General features: G+C 41.5%; 1 non-coding gene across 1 annotated transcript; it reads left to right on the forward strand.

The window, feature by feature from the left end:
* The first annotated feature begins 7,858 nt into the window (after nt 1-7,858).
* On the forward strand, nt 7,859-7,977 carry LOC123752767 (5S ribosomal RNA). The gene has a single exon (XR_006772226.2). It is a non-coding gene; the product is annotated as a 5S ribosomal RNA (ribosomal RNA).
* The last annotated feature ends 2,429 nt before the right edge of the window (nt 7,978-10,406 follow it).

Consider the following 10,406-nt stretch of genomic DNA (forward strand, 5'->3'; position numbering starts at 1 on the left):
GGAATTGAGGATGGGGTTGGTATGGGAGGTGGGGTTGGGGTTGTTGTAGTGACGGATGAGGTGTACCTAGGTGTTGTGGTATTGGTGTTATGTTGGGTAGTTCCTGCTGTTGGTGTGGTTGTTCATGTTCCCGTTGAACGGGTTGCTGTTCTCTACCGAGCGAAGTGGGACGTCCTGCCATACTAACTGAGGCCCCCTGTCTGCCCTGTTGGCATGGCGTCGATGTTATTTGTGGGGGAACCCCAGACGGCTCTCCCCACTCTTGGGACGACTCCTCGCAAGACTCCCCACTCATTTCAATAATAGTATCTCTCCAGGGATGGAAAGATACCCTCGACTGCCCAGTCCCATGCCGAACCCGTGAACTCGTCGCTTCAGTCCCACTGACCCCACCTGTGGCGTCAGTTGAGCCACCTGAGCGATCCCCAGTGGTGTCGGAAGAGGTGCTGTCCTCTACACTTCCACTCCCACTGGTCTCTACTGACCGGTCACTGTCTGGGTTAAACATTTCCTGAGGTTTCTGGTGTGCCACGTCTCTTCTAAACTACCCTTTAGTGCACCCTCGACCCGGACTCACTACAACCGTAACCTTATACAAATAAAAAAAAATCACAACTCTTTTCCAAGAGAAAACTACTAAATTCCCAAAGTAGGAAATACAACGATTAATCGAGAGAATCGCTGAAGTGAATCCAATGAATGAGTGTCTGCCCCGCACTCGTGTCTGACCGTGAAATATCCCGCAGTTTTATTGCTGAAACCTAAGTCCTTTACGTTAAAAAAAATTAAAGAATCTAATTTATATAAAACAATTTAACTGATAACGCAACTAACGCGCAGCACTCGTGATGGATTAATAAAGAATATTTACTTTACTTGAATACTAAACGCACTTGAAGTGAGCAGCGTGGCCACTGATGACTGATGGAGCGGGACCAGCTGCGCTGAAAAAAACTAAGTCCCGCGCTTTTTCGCTTAAACGCTGAAAAATCAAAATTTTTGTTCTGAAGGAAAATAACTAGTTTTACGTTAATAAACCGCTCTAGCGATTAATATAGACACCCAGGACATATATATGCTTACCAAAGATTGAATTTTTATCAAAAACTGCGTTTTTACTCAATTGCTGGATTCTGCCAATTTTCTGACTCCGAGGGAAAAAAATTTCTATCACCCCAAATATCACAAAACTCCTTTAATTCACAAAAATTTGGGTTTCTCGTTCCCAGATATAAATACGTTATTATTTAATACTGACGCTGTATACAGAACAATACTGACACATCGGGCGGTTCCAACACTCACTAATTCGAATTTTCGTCAAAATCCGAGATTTTCACCTCAAATGGACTCTGACAAAATTACAACACGATTTTCTCGAAAAATAACTAAATTCGGCAAAAATGTAATTATCACTGTTTAATGCTTCAGAACAGAATTACGTCCCTTGCGCGCACTAGAGAGTAATACTGGCCCTAGAATTAATATACACGAAACATGAAAATTCGAATTTTCGCCAAAAAGTCAGATTCTAGCCCAAGCTGGACTTAGAAAATTTTCCACCTACGTGTCTGTTTCTACAAAAAATTCTAAGTCTAAAAAACACAATTCTACCGTCCTACTGGTAAAACTAGAAAATATCACTCGCATCGACTGGAGAATACTAATGACGCCCAGAATATATATGTGACCCACGAATACAAATTAATTACAGTTAACGACTTTCCGACGTTGACTTAGCCGAAAACTTATCCCAAAATACTTAGAAATATTCCACGGACTCTATTAAACATTTACACGAAAATTACTATCCCTTAAACTCCTTCACTTATCTATCGTGACCGACATATAGCCCTAAGTCCAGAGGGTTAACTACGCTCTAGAACCAACGCCTCTGACTTAGACTAATACAACAGGGAATAGCAAAACTTAATGTACGCACTTAGCTTAATATGCAAGAAAATGCTAAACACTTGGAAAATTTTTTAACCGGGGATTGAATTTAAAGGAAACAAAAATTAATCACTAGAACAACGCAAATAAAAGGAATTACTTTATAAATTTAAGTATACTTAATTCAAAAATGCACTCGACTTAATCTTATAATTGCTCCTACCGGCTCGCCGTACCACACCTAGTCTAGGGGTCTCGACCATCTAGGTTCCAACAGAGCGACACGCAGCTTTCAGCAACAATTAAGACTAGGGACGACTCAACCTCCACTAAGTGTGCGATCACTTAGTTGTTGAATCGCTGCTAGGTCTAGGTTTTTTTTTATTCATGTGAATAAATTGAAACATTATCATGCTAGAGAGGAATTAGAACTGCCTTCAGCGGGTCTGGTTCCTGACTCAGCAGTGCTGACTCATGGCTTCACCGACGAGTCAGAAGATGAGGATGATCCTCTGTCATCGCTCATCAGTAGTCAGGTGCAGTCTCGCCACCCTATGGTGACGAGATCTCGCGCTATACAGTAAAGTAACTTCCTTGGTTAGTATAATTTAGTATTCATTAGATTTTCCTGTAAAGGCAATGAGGTGTACTATGTCTATACTTAACTCAGGTAGCAGCGTTTACCGTGCTCTGGGGTTCCACCTCCACCAAACCCAGAGTATATCTATGCTTCCGCTGTGTTGTGTCTGTCTGTTCCCAGGTCTGATTGGTACACCGACCCAGTTGTTCCAGCCACACGTGAACCCTTGTCTGTAAAGACCGAGGGGGGAGGCACGTTACACAAAGCCCTCCCCCACCAGACCCAGTAACTCATACATCAGTTACTTTGGGGATGAGTGACTGTCCAAGAGTCACCCGGCCGACGCCTCACGTCACTAACGAGGTTGTCAGGGCCAGCGAGCTGTCCACATTATAGCAGTCACCGGAGGTGCCATACAACGCCAGGGTAGCTGTCTCGAGATCACCACTACCCACCTGCTGCGTCATCAAGACTGCAGCCATTCCAGCAGTGTTGGAGGAGAGGTCAAGAAATGGAAAGCACGTAGCAGTACTCAAGAATTTCGCCGGAAGATTAATGATTACGTCATCTGAAGTAACAAGAAAGTGGAAGTAAGGCGGTCACAGGTGGAAGGCACGGTTTCCCTACAGAGTACCGGGACTCGCCAATAGAAGGTCGCAAAAATTGTCTCCTTTGGCCTAAAGTCGGCGGTACGAGGGTATACACAGTTGGTGTTTACGGCCTAGTAACCTGGTGACGACAAGAAACGCCGTAGATGACGTGAGCAATGATGGAAGACGAGATTCACCTGTTCTGCAAACAAGCAACCCGCCTCTACGACCTTCTGACATCACTCCTGCTAAGAGACACCGTTGGTACATCCAGTCCTGCTCTGCTGTGGTCATCTGCGACGTCAAGTTTAACATCAAGACTGCCGTGTGAACTGTGATTGATGTGAAGGCGTGTGGACTGTCGAGAGCAAGATTAATGGCCAAAGTAACAGTATTCTACAGCTGTCACTGGCACTCCACTCTACTACACTCTGTCGTCATTCAAGAGTACCGGATGGGAGTACAAGAGGACCAGGTATTGATGTCCACACATGGGGAGAAGCAAGATCGACACCGTCATCGTCAGCGACTACATTCAGCATCCAGCAGCATCGATTTTTTTTTTCGATTACTCAATATGAACAATGGATACAAACAACAAAGTGGCTCTGAACATCTGTGTAAAGAATATCTGGACACTTTTGTTTAAATGTTGAAAAACAGACTTAGAATCAATACTTTATAAATGTTGAAAAACAGATTTAAAATAATTCTGGTATAATATATGAAAATTTTACTCTATAAATTGGTCAGTAATCAAAATCGAAGCCCCTGTGACATTGTTTAAGCCCTGAACAAACGGTTATGGAAAATTATGTTGTGATACTTTTGCAGAATGTTTGAACACAGGAGAGGCGGACCAATATAAACATTGACACTCTTACAGTGAGTGAGAACACTTGGCTGTACAGTCAGCTGAAACCTGTGATATAGTATAGGATTTTTTTTTATATTTTTAGATACATGTAATAATCGTTAGGTGTGTTCCTTAACATGTCAAGGTTGACATTGATGGGGAGTGGGTAGTACACGGATGTGAACTTGATAGTTCCGTAGTACGCTCCCGGATGACTGAAAGTTCAGTCTGAAGTTATAACTTTAATGTTTGTTTGAGCACGGTGTGGCCGGCTCTAGAGGACACATGAACTTGGCTAGTGAAGAGCCAAGAGAGTTTAATAGCTAGTCTTTGATGGTAGAGTAGGGACATGTTATTCAGCTATGTCAGTAAGGATAGGATGTATGTTTCTTGATGTTAGAGGATTGCTGTCAGTTGACAGCTGAGAAACTTATGAAATGTGAACATATTTATTATGATGTTGGACTATTATTTGTCAAATTTTATTAGTTAGGTTAGCTTTTGTTTGTGGCATGAGTTGAATTCTGGGTTTGGATACTAAACCTCGTGATTTTTTAACAAATTAACAAGGTTTACTAAGTGCTTGTGCGGGCGAGGGGGTTGTAACAAACTAGGCTGTTGTAAGAATTATCCAGAGTGGTTTATCGACCAAAGAGAACGGGAACCTGAGCCCGCGTGGTGACCTGGGGACCTGACCCCAGGGGAATTCACGGTGAAAATAACCGACGCTTTGTTCATAAGCTGCGTATAATGAATCATCCTATAGTATTCAGTAATTTAGAGAAATTAGCCTTTATTCATTTTGTATTAAAATTGTATTGTATAATAGTACTGGGTACAATATCAAGAGTATTCTAATTATTGAGTTTAAGTCACCATCAGTGACGTCACGAATCAGATCTAACTTGTAAGGCGGAGTGACCGGCGGTCATAGGTCATCAGGGTTGAAATGTCTACTATTTCTCAAAGTTCAATTAACCATTTTGGGGATCGGGAACAGCTCTGCCGTTAGATGTTTGTGTAATTTAATTTCAGTAAAATAATTCAACCAGTCTGGATCAATTAAGTACAACAGAGGTTAATTGTTATAACTTAAACCTTGCTAGTAACTGGGTAGAACTTTGACTAGGCGGAAGGATACAATGCTCTAGTCTGGGGTAGACCAGACGAGGAAGAGATGAGTTTGGACACAAGAGCAACTGGGAGAGGTCAACCATCGTACCTCTCCCCAAGACCAGCCCAACAACTTTAGCTGGTAAAACATAGAGGTATAGTTGCTATTGTTATGTATAGGAATAGTCACTCATTGCATTCAGGTCAAGTAGGGAGTGTTAAAGTGACAGGGAGTGAACATATTTAGATTTTGTTTTAGTTTTTCTTTTAATAAATTTATTAGTTAATAAATTGCATTTTTATTATTTCCATGTGTTTTATGTGTATACTTGTCCTGGTCACGTGGTCCACACGAGGCAGAGTTGTATTGGGCGCCGATTCTAACATCGAATCGGAATTCATCATTGCAGCGAAAAGGATCAATGCATAAATGTTCGTAATAAGGCAAATCGGATACTTGGATTTATTAATCGCAGCGTTAGTAACAAGACACCTGGTGTGGTTCTCAAGCTATATCTTGCTCTAGTTAGGCCCCATTTAGATTGTAACACGGGGAGGGAGTTTCTCTACTTAACCTTCCTTCTTCTTTTCCCTCTACCCGTATTCTTACTCTTTATATCTCTACAAGGTACTCCAAAACTTTTACCAAAGCCAACTCCACGCCACGTGGTCCTAAGACGATTGACCGACTTAGGATTCTACACCCAGTATGACGTAACCTAGGCTTCGAGCAAAACCCTAGAGTCGCCTCCGCCGCCACCACCAGACCAGCAACACACGAGCAATGATCGAGGTCTGGATCGATCATGCTAATTAATCAACCTTGGGGCTTGATCCCCACTATAACCGATGACCTTGAGAGTTCTTAAGTGTGGAATTAATTAGACGGGAATGATGAATTCCGATTCGATGTTAGAATCGGCGCCCAATTCAACTCTGCCTCGTGTGGACCACGTGACCAGGACAAGTATCCACATAAACACATGGAAATAATAAAAATGCAAATTATTAACTAATTAATTTATTAAAAGAAAAACTAAAACAAAATCTAAATATGTTCACTCCCGGTCACTTTAACACTCCCTACTTGACCTGAATGGCAATGTGACTATCCCTATAACTAACCATAGCAACTATACCTCTATGTTTTACCAGCTAAAGATGTTGGGCTGGTCTTGGGGAGAGGTAAGATGGTTGACCTCTCCCAGTTGATCTTGTGTCCACACTGATTTCTCCTCGTCTGGTCTAGCCCAGACTAGAGCATTGTATTGTTCCGCATAGTCTAAGTTTTACCAAGTTACTTAGCCAGGTTTAAGTTATAACAATTAACCTCTGTTGTACTTAATTGATCCAGACTGGTTGAATTATTTTACTGAAATTAAATTACACAAGCATCTAATGGCAGAGCTGTTCCCGATCCCCAAAATGGTTAATTGAACTTTGAGAAATAGTAGACATGTCAACCCTGATGACCTATGACCGCCGGTCACTCCGCCTTACAACTTAGATCTGATTCGTGACATCACTGATGGTGACTTAACTCAATAATTAGAATACTCTTGATGTTGTACCCAGTACTATTATACAATACAATTTTAATACAAAATGAATAAAGGCTAATTTCTCTAACTTACTGAATACTATAGGATGATTCATTATACGCAACTATGAACAGAGACGCCCGCCATTTGTGACTCAGACCTGCTAATCCCCAGGGGAATGTGCGTTGAGAGGTTAGGTCCCTACCCGAAACTTCTGGAACCTTCTGGAATAATTCTTACAACAGCCTAGTTTGTTACAAGATTATGCAGTTCAGTTTTGGTCGCCATATTATAGAATGGATATAAATTCACTTGAACGTGTCCAGCGTAGGATGACTAAGTTAATTCCCCAAATTAGAAATCTTTCATATGAAGAAAGATTAACAAAGCTTAAGTTGCATTCACTGGAAAGGCGAAGAGTTAGGGGTGACATGATAGAGGTTTACAAGTGGGTGAATGGACATAACAAAGGGGATATTAATAGGGTATTAAAAGTATCAACACAAGACAGAACACGAAACAATGGGTATATATTGGATAAGTTTAGATTTAGGAAATACTTTGGTAAATACTGGTTCAGTAACAGGGTTGTTGATTTGTGGAACCAATTGCCGCGTAACATTGTGGAGGTAGGGTCCCTCGATTGTTTCAAGCATGGATTGGACATGTATATGAGTGGGATTGGGTGGTTATAAATAGGAGCTGCCTCGTATGGGCCAACAGGCCTTTTGCAGTTGCCTTTGTTCTTATGTTCTTATGTTCTTATGTAGAATGTCCCATACTGACTGACTTTCGCCCTCCTGGGCTAAGGTATGCTGAACTCTGTAATTACTATATGAGTACTGGAACACTTGATGATATATTGGACTTGTATCCAAGATTGACCATGTAATATACCAATTATACAATGTATATATATGATGTAACTATATAACCTGAGCTTGTAAAAGCACCTTCATCACCTTCAGTGATTAAGTGCTTAATTGCACACTAGTTTCTTTATCAGCTATCTCACCCTGTCAGAGTAAATGAGACAAATGTATGTGAATGCATGTGTGTGTATATATGTATGTATATGTGTGTGTGTGTATGTATATGTATGGGTATAAAGTATATATGGAAGCTGATCAGAATTACATTTCACCTTTGTGAATGTACATTAATGACACTATGTAAAAGACACAATGCTGGATAGCATTGTAAATGTGTGGCCACATCTGTGGTAGAAAAAAAAAAACTGCTTGAGCTCGATCCTGCAATGTGCAACACTCCAGAGAAAGAGAGCGCCAACAGCCATACCACGTTGAGAACACCGCTTCTCGTCCGATCAGCGAAGTTAAGCAACGTTGGGTTTGGTTAGTACTTGGATGGGTGACCGCCTGGGAACACCAAATGCTGTTGGCAATAATGTTAAGGGGGGAGCCGGTCGGCCGAGCGGACAGCACGCTGTACTTGTGATCCTGTGGTCCTGGGTTCGATCCCAGGCGCCGGCGAGAAACGATGGGTAGAGTTTCTTTCACCCTATGCCCCTGTTACCTAACAGTAAAATAGGTACCAGGGTGTTAGTCAGCTGTCACGGGCTACTTCCTGGGGGTGGAGGCCTGGTCGAGGACCGGGCCGCGGGGACACTAAAGCCCCGAAATCATCTCAAGATAACCCCCACCGGGCATGCCCACCTACACGTGCAAAGTTTTGCCGGACCTCCGGTCGTTACCTCAGTTCTCAACATTTATTTCGGTCTCCAGCTGGGTAATCTTCTCTGCGTCCCGGCAACGCTTTCATTTCAAATTTGATACAGTGTTACCACCTAGTGTCACTTTTCTGTTTAATATCAGTACTAGTGTGGTGCAATATAATATCACTTGTTCACAATATTCAGCGAGATGAGGAGACATATAAAAGCGATAATAAAAGTAAATAAAGTTTACTGAAGAGAAAACTACATAAACATGATAGAAGAATACGTGTAATAATATATAAATCAGATGACAGTGGCGCTTCTTTGGTGGCCTCCGGCAACCCGAGTCAGCTGAACGAATTTAAGGGGATATTTGCCCTTATGGGGGCCGGCTCCGTCAGCGAAAACCCATAATCCTCTCGGCTCCGCCACTCGCTGTCTTCACCAGGTAGAAGATGACATATGCAAGCTGCCCTACAGCCTAATCTAATCCTAAGAATCAATAGACATTCTAGTAACAACCTATATATACTTCTAGGCCTATCTTGCCTAATTATCAAGGGACAATGGGAGGGAATAATGATCTACCTCAAACATATCCTGCCCTCAGACGCCTGGACTCCGATGGTAGTCGTGGTCCTCAGTCCCTCACATCATTCCTCAGCGTTCCGGTCGAGTTACAGGTCCCTAGGCGTCGTGAAGATACGAGTCGTCTCCGTGCTCACTCCCAAATATGCAGTTCCTGATCACTGGCTTGGCCAGTTGTCCCTGCTCACGTTGTCTCCTTCGATTATAGGTATTTAGACAGAACGTTTTGTGCCAGAGATAGGGGGAACAGATTAAGGGTTTGCTATCCGGGAGCTGGAATTGGTGATATTGTTGAAAACATGAATGATATTATGACGGGAAATGGGAACAAACCCATTATTTGTATTAGTGCAGGGGGTAATGATGTTGTGCGAGTTAGGAGTGAGGAACTAATACGGAGATTTAGGACAGCCATTGAATTAGTTAGGAGCAAGGGAGGAATCCCGATCATATGTGGCATTCTTCTAAGAAAGGGAGAGGGAAATGAATGGATGACCAGGGCATTTGGTGTCAATTGCCGGCTGGAAAGATATTGCAAATCAAATGCAATATCTTTCATAGACAACTGGGAACGCTTCTATGGAAGAAATGAAATGTATGCTCGTGATGGGGTGCATCTATCGAGGGCTGGGGGTTGTTGCTGTTGCGAACTCGTTGGAACCAGTGGTTAGAGGCGTTTGTTTGGGTTTAAACTGTTAGTAGATAGTAGTATGGGAATTGATTTGGAGGAAGGAGGTAATAAAAGTATGTGTTTGTGGGAGAAAAGAATTGGCAAAATGATCAGGGAAAGAGAAGGGCCTCAAAATAACAATTCACTTAGGGTATATTACACTAACACTAGAAGTCTACGAAATAAAATAAACGATTTAAATGCTATTGTCTGCACAGAAAAACATAGATATTATTGCACTTACCGAAACGTGGATGAATGTAGAAAATAGAGAGCTATTAGCTAAATATCAAATAAATAGATTTAAAATATTTCACATGGATAGATATATTAGACGAGGAGGGGGAGTAGCCATATATGTTAGGGACAATTTGAAATGAAGTCTCATAGAGGGAATCAAAATTGAGCCACACACAGAAACTATTTGGAGAGAATTAAAAGAAAAGGCAAATAATATTATAATAGGAGTTATATATAGGCCACCAAATTTAGACAGAATGGATACAAAGCATCTATGGGATGAAATATCTAGAGCATCTAGATCTAACAGTATTTATGTCATGGGTGACATTAATTTTAATGAAATAAACTGGTCAAGCAAACTAGGGAATAATGAAGCAGAAGATTTTCTAGAAGTAATTGATGATTGCTTTCTTACGCAACACATTAAGGAACCAACGCAGGGAAATAGTATTTTAGATTTAGTGTTAACTAACAGGGAAACACAAATTAAGGACATCGAAATAGGGAGTGTGGTAGGGAAAAGTGATAATAAAGAAATCAGATTTAGCATTGAATGGAATAGATCTGTTGGAGAAAATTCTGTTAAAGTGCCTGATTTTCAAAAAGCTGATGTCAATAGCTAAGAAATTTTTTGGGTCAAATAGATTCGAAAGT

The sequence above is a fragment of the Procambarus clarkii genome, chromosome 77 (assembly GCF_040958095.1).
Source record: "Procambarus clarkii isolate CNS0578487 chromosome 77, FALCON_Pclarkii_2.0, whole genome shotgun sequence".
NCBI classification, from domain to species: domain Eukaryota; kingdom Metazoa; phylum Arthropoda; class Malacostraca; order Decapoda; family Cambaridae; genus Procambarus; species Procambarus clarkii.